Consider the following 6,646-nt stretch of genomic DNA (forward strand, 5'->3'; position numbering starts at 1 on the left):
CCTGGAAACACAACCAACATCTGACTTGGTCTTCTTCATCTATGGTAATAAAGCAGTATATGCTTCATAATAATTAACACTTAAAGGAAAACAAAAGCTTAGCAAAGAAGTAGGGTAGAAATGCTGTAGATTACATTTTGGGGGTCTTTTCTGTAAAAGGCCTGTAGTTGCCTTTGGCTGGTAAAGTTCTGTGCCTATTAGGATGCCTCTGTAGCCAGGGGCGATCCTGTCCCCTCCGCCCCCTCCCCCAGAAATTTGCTCTTAAAGTACCAGGAGCAGCATTTTCTCTAGGTCTGCTTGGGGGACACAGGGACAGTGGGGTATAGCTGGAACCACTAGGAGGCAGGACACAATAAAAAAATAGAAACTTGACCCCTCCTCCTCCTGCTATACCCCTCCTCTGTAGGCAGAGACACCCAGTTTCGTTGTGTCCTCAGGAGGTTAGGACCGTCTCCTGCATTCAGGAGTATTTTACTATTTATTTTGCTCTTTTATTTTTATTTCATTACAATTCCTTCACATTATACGGAGCTGGACAGCTACACTGAGTAGTCTGATCCATTACTTGAGGATGTCACCCGGGTCTCTTGTGCTGTGCACTGATCATCTAGCATTGATTCCCTCCCTCTGACATACAGAGAGAGGATGCGCTGGCCAGGACACAGGGCTGAGGTATAGCCAGGTTCATCCTGTTGCTCAATCCTCCTTATATGCCCCAAGGATCCCTACACTACAGTCTGGGAACTCCTGCCGTGGCTCATTTAAGGTAAGCATATATCCTTAATAGCAGCCTATTCACTCTCTGAGCCCCCCTCCCCCTCTGCACAAACCATCTGCCTTGCACAGCAGCAGGTCACTAGTTCAGACCCAGGCAGCAGTGGCCCAGCAGGCGTTGTACTTCACCATGGTTCGATTACAGGAGTTTGGTTGGTTCATCAACCTGGACAAGTCCTCGTTAACCCCAAGCCAATCCATGGTCTTCCTCTGGATGCAGTTCAACACCCAGACACAAACTCTCCCAGTGACAAGGTCCAGCATTTGCGGACCCTCGTGCGGTCTCTCCTCTCGAAGTCCCACACCGCGAGATTCTACATGAAGGTGTTGGGAGTCATGGTTTCGATGATAGAATCAGTTTCCTTCACCCAACGTCACCTCAGGGAGCTTCAGTGGAATATTCTTGCGGCCTGGAGGCACAAATCCCTTCTCCTGGAATTTCGTTTATCCCGCATGACTCTCTTCTCTGGTTGATGCAAACCAGTCACCTGACCAGGGGCAGACCCCTAGGGGATCCACAACGGTGACTGCTCACCACAGATGCAAGCCTCTCTGGTTGGGGAGCAGTGCAGAGGGTCGGTCAGCGCAGGGTCGCTGGTCTCTATCGGAACAATGTCTTCACATCAACCTTCTTGAGATACAGGCAATCCGACTCGCCTGTCAGCCATCTTCATTCCAGGTCTCTTAAACTGGGAAGCAGATTATCTCAGCAGACATCCCTAGATCCTTGTAAATGGCCTGTAAAGGACAACATCTTCCACAAGATCACTCAAAGATGGGGGACGCCAGAGGTCGATCACAATCGTAAAGTTCCTCTCTACTTTGCAAGGTCCAGGGACCCTCTGGCGGCAGACGCCCTCACCTCTCCCTGGGACTTCCATCTTGCGTTCATTCCAAGAAAGATCCAGAAACTTCAGAGAGAACTCATACTCTCATCCTCATAGCTCCAACATGGCCCCGTAGATACTGGGTCTAGGATCTAGTACATCTCTCAGTAGAGGAACCTTGGCCTCTCATCCTGGACCTTCTCTCTCAGGGTCCAATCCTTCACCACTGTCCTGCCACCCTCAATTTGATGGCGTGGCTACTGAAACTGCGATCCTAAGACGGAAGGGGTTCTCTGACACTGTCATTCTACCATGCGTGCAGCCCGCAAACCGGTCTCCGCCAAGACGTACCATTGGGTCTGGTTCACTTTCCATTGGTGGTGCCAATGTAATGGTTTCAATTCACTGAAGTTTTCCACTCCACACCTTCAGGCCTTATACAGGAGGGACTGTCCCTGCACATGTCCCTCGGATCACTGAAATCTCAGTTTTCGGCACTTCCATCCTGTTCCAAAGACCTCTCGCCTTGTTCCCAGATGTTAGGATTTTTCTTCAGGGAATGGCCCACATAAAGCGCCCGGTACTTTCACCGGTGCCAAATTGGGACTTAACCCTAGTCCTACGTGCCCTGCAACACGCTCCCTTTAAACCCATGGATTCTATTCCACTTCAGTGGCTCACATGGAAAACAGTTTTTTCTGCTGGTTATTGCCTCACCACGGAGAGTATCTGAGATCTCTGCCCAATCCTGTAGGTCTCCTCTGTTGACCTTCCACAACGACAGGGCAGTACTTCATACTTCTCCCTCTTTTCTTCCCAAGGTGGTTTCCACTTTCCACCTCAACCAGGAAATTACGATTCCTACCTTCTGCCCATCCCTTTCCAATGCGAAGGAAGCAGCACTACACACCCTCGACCCCGTTAGGGCCCTCAAGTTTTACCTGCACCGGGTCGAGGACATCCGTCTATCGGACTCCTTGTCCTTAGACCACCATATCTTGATGGATACAGCAGGCCATCCAGAGATCCTATTCATCACAGGGTCAGGTTCCCCCAGATCAATCAAGGCACATTCCGCCAGAGGGCTTTTCGAAAATACGCCTCAGCGGAACAAGGCTGCAACGTGGACTTCAATCCATACTTTTGCCAAATTTTACCAGTTTGGCACCTTGTGGCATCTGACACCCACTATGGCAGGAAGGTACTTCAGGCTGCAGTGGCTGGTTCCACGTAGGCCTCTACTTCCCGCCCTAGATTCAGGGGACAGCTTTGGTACGTCCCCACTGTCCCTGTGTCCCCCAAGCAGACCTAGAGAAAAGGAGATTTTGTGTACTCACCGTTAAATCTCTTTCTCTTCAGTCGCTTGGGGGACACAGGGCTTCCCTCCCTGAATAGAGGCCTTCTCTTGGCTTCAGACTGTTCTTCTTGTAATTAGTTATCAGATTTTCTGTTGATTATTGATAACCTCCTGTTTCTCCTTTGGTACGAACTGAGTGTCTCTGCCTACAGAGGAGGGGTATAGCAGGAGGAGGAGGGGTCAAGTTTCTATTTTTTTTATTGTTTCCTGCCTCCTAGTGGTTCCAGCTATACCCCACTGTCCCTGTGTCCCCCAAGCGACTGAAGAGAAAGAGATTTAACGGTGAGTACACAAAATCTCCTTTTTGCCGCCCTTGGTACCTAGTGGGGCTCTGCTGCCTGAGGCCACAGCCTCAACTCGCCTCATTGGCAAAGCACCCCTGTCTGTAGCTCCCCATCTTCTTTTCTGCTGATTCACTGTACATGCTCTCAGTAGGAAGGGGCGAATTTAACCCGCTTAGCCAAAAATTTGCCGCTGGTGAAAATTCGTCGAAATGCATTCAAGTCTATGGGCGTCATTTCTGCAGCAAAATAATTAGCTTAGAGTTTAGGAAGCAACTCACAATATAATATATATATATATATATATATATATATATATATATATATATATAGATAGATATATATATATATATATATTTTATTGAAAAGAACTGATGATTCGGCTAGCCCCTAGCGTTTATCAAAGTTAAAAACATTTACTGCTGATAATTAGACCAAAGCAAGACATGCATATAATTAGCTACCAATTAACCCAAACAAATCCCCTAAGAAGAAAAAAAAAATCTAAATAAGTAACATCATATGGCAACCCTAAAATATCTTATCATAACAAAGATATACTTTTAACACCATAAATGTTCCAACTCAAAAAACCATTGTAGCTCCATATAAACAATGTGCTATCGCACTACTATGTTCAAAATACTAATTTGCAAAAGTTATACAAGAGTATCGCTGACACATATTCTACATGTTACACATATTCTGTCTCCATAATTATCCTAAAATAACAGAGAAATCCTAGAAAATAACTCACAACAGATCAGAGTCGGTCTTAAGGAAAAGAGTACTGCAGTCTGCACTGGCTCACAACAGATCAGTTGTGAGCCAGACCCACTGATATCGTCAGATTGGCAATACATGCAGTGATCTTATCGGTAGCCAACAGAAATTTTCTAACCTGTCCGATCAACTGAACGACCGATCGCCATCTACGAAAAATGTCGGGACACTCCACACAGGCCGAAAATCATACAAAATGGAGATTCGTACGATCAAATCTTTGCATCTATGGCCAGTTTTAGAGACACAACATGTTTCGGACCACAAATACAGCACTCAACAGAAATACGTTTTTTTTTATACCATTTACAAGCCAGAAGTTTGTCACTGACAGTGACATTCTCAAGGGAATTGTCAGTGACCGTCTGGTTTGTAAATTTAAAAAGATAATTTTTGTTTGTACAAGAGCTGTTGAGTGCTGTATTTGTTACCAGCACCTAGGTAGACAATACATTTTTATGCGAGTGCACCTCCATTTTATAGCGGCACATTTGTTAAGGGTCGACTATTCAATCGAATATTAGGAGCAGATTTATCAAAGGTAAAGTTTTATGGTCAAAACTGGCAAATTCGCCTATGGAGTTATCAAAATTCGATTCAAGTTTTTAAAAAGATTTGAATTCGATTTTGTATCATACTCTGGCCCTTTAAGAACTCAAATTTGACTATTTGTCAATGTGAGATGTCCATGGATCAATTCTGAGTTGTTTGCAGCCTTCCTGACAATTCAAGTTTCAAGGAAAAAAAAAAAGGGTTGATCCTAGTCAACCGAGTTAAAAAAAATTGATTTAAAAGAAAAACCAAACCTTTTATATTAAAATCCCCTACTCTACCCCCCTACATAGACCCCTCCCTGCTTCCCCCCAGCCTAGGCGTTGCCCTCAGTTAATGCCCCTAACTCTTTACTTACCCCTCTTTGCAGATTCAGTGCATTGGAGTTCATGGGCGCCATCTTCTCTCAGTAATCTTTGTGAAGTCAGCACCACATTGGCGCATGCGCAGTTGGAGTTTATTAACAATTGCGCATGTGCCGAAAGTTACGGAAATTGCCAAAGCGCCGGGAGAAGACATGCAGATTACCGAAGAGAAGAAGACGGCGCCAGTGAACTGTGATGTGCTGAATCTGCAACGAGGGATAAGTAAAAAGTTAGGGGCATTTACCTAGGGTAACATCTAGGCTGGGGGGAGCAGGGAGGGGGTCTATGTAGGGTAGGGGGGCAGGGGATTAAAATATAAAGGGGTTTGGTTCTCCTTTAATAAATTTTGATTGGTGTGCCAGTATCATCTGGTTGTGTATCACCCATAGGTTTTCAGACATTTTTCTATAATTTGGTTAGGTACCCTCTTAGCTATAACATATATTGGTCAGGCACCCTCATATATAACATATATATGAGACATATATAAGGGTGTCTCACCTTTATAATGGTATCATGTGCTTTAGCTTTCTGTTTAGATGCTGAGCTTTTTCACATTTCAGAAGGCTAAAGTAGCAATTCATTGCTCTGGATAGAATGTCTGTGCAAATCTGATTTTCTTCCTGCCCAGTTATAAGTCTATTTACAGACTTGTTTTTCTCTGCTCTTCTTTCAATTTTACTCTAATACTAGGACCTAGTTCTTTATAGTTAGTACATGTATGGGACATGTTATCCAGAATTCTTAGGACCTGGAGTTTTCTGAATAAGGGATCTTTCTATAATTTGGATCTCCAGGCCTTAGCTCTACTAAAAAATAATTTAAACATTAATTAAACCCAATAGGATTGTTTTGGCACATATAAGGATTAAATATATCTTAGTTGGGATCCAGTAAAATGTATTGTTTTCTTATTACATAGAAAAAGATCATTTTTAAAAATAATTTTTTGATTAAAATGGAGTCTATGGCATATGGCTGTCCTGTAATGGAGAGCTTTCGGGACAATGGGTTTCTGGATAATGGATCCCATGCCTGTATAATTCTTTAGACTTGATCACAGAGCCTCGGCCACAAAACCAAACTGAATTCTCAAAACATTAAAGCCCAGTGTTCCTTTTTCATTTTGTAGCAATAATTGGAGGTTTTAGAGAGAGGGGCTAAATTGGGTTTTATCCCATTGATTTTTTTCATTCCTTCATGCTGCAACACAAACCTGACTTTTGGTACATCCAGCTGATCAGCAGTGGAAATCCATGAATATCTGACCTTTCACTAAAGTCCTTGTATTCTACAAAATGTATCTGTTATTTGTCTACATAGCAGTTTATTTATATTTTATATATATAAAAGATATTTACTTTACCATTACTTTTCACCAAACAACGGTAAGGGTCCAAATCAAATTCTGGATTTTCCACCAAGCTCAATCATGTTGATGCATGTGTTAATGTATATTCTAAATTGATAAAGCAGCTTAAAAGGACGTGGCACCATTTTTTATTGTTGTATATACTGAAATCCATTACTTTCTAATCACACAGTGTTCCCTGAAAGATAGGTGCATCAAAATTGGTCCTGTTTGCAGATTAGCATGAGGCCTAAGAATGTTTTCTTTATTTACAGCCCAAATAAAGTCTATGTGTAAGGTCATAGATTCGCTGTATTTTTTCCCATAAACAGAAGGCCCATGCAGCTTAACTTTCA

The sequence above is a fragment of the Xenopus laevis genome, chromosome 4L, assembly GCF_017654675.1.
Source record: "Xenopus laevis strain J_2021 chromosome 4L, Xenopus_laevis_v10.1, whole genome shotgun sequence".
Classification (NCBI taxonomy): domain Eukaryota; kingdom Metazoa; phylum Chordata; class Amphibia; order Anura; family Pipidae; genus Xenopus; species Xenopus laevis.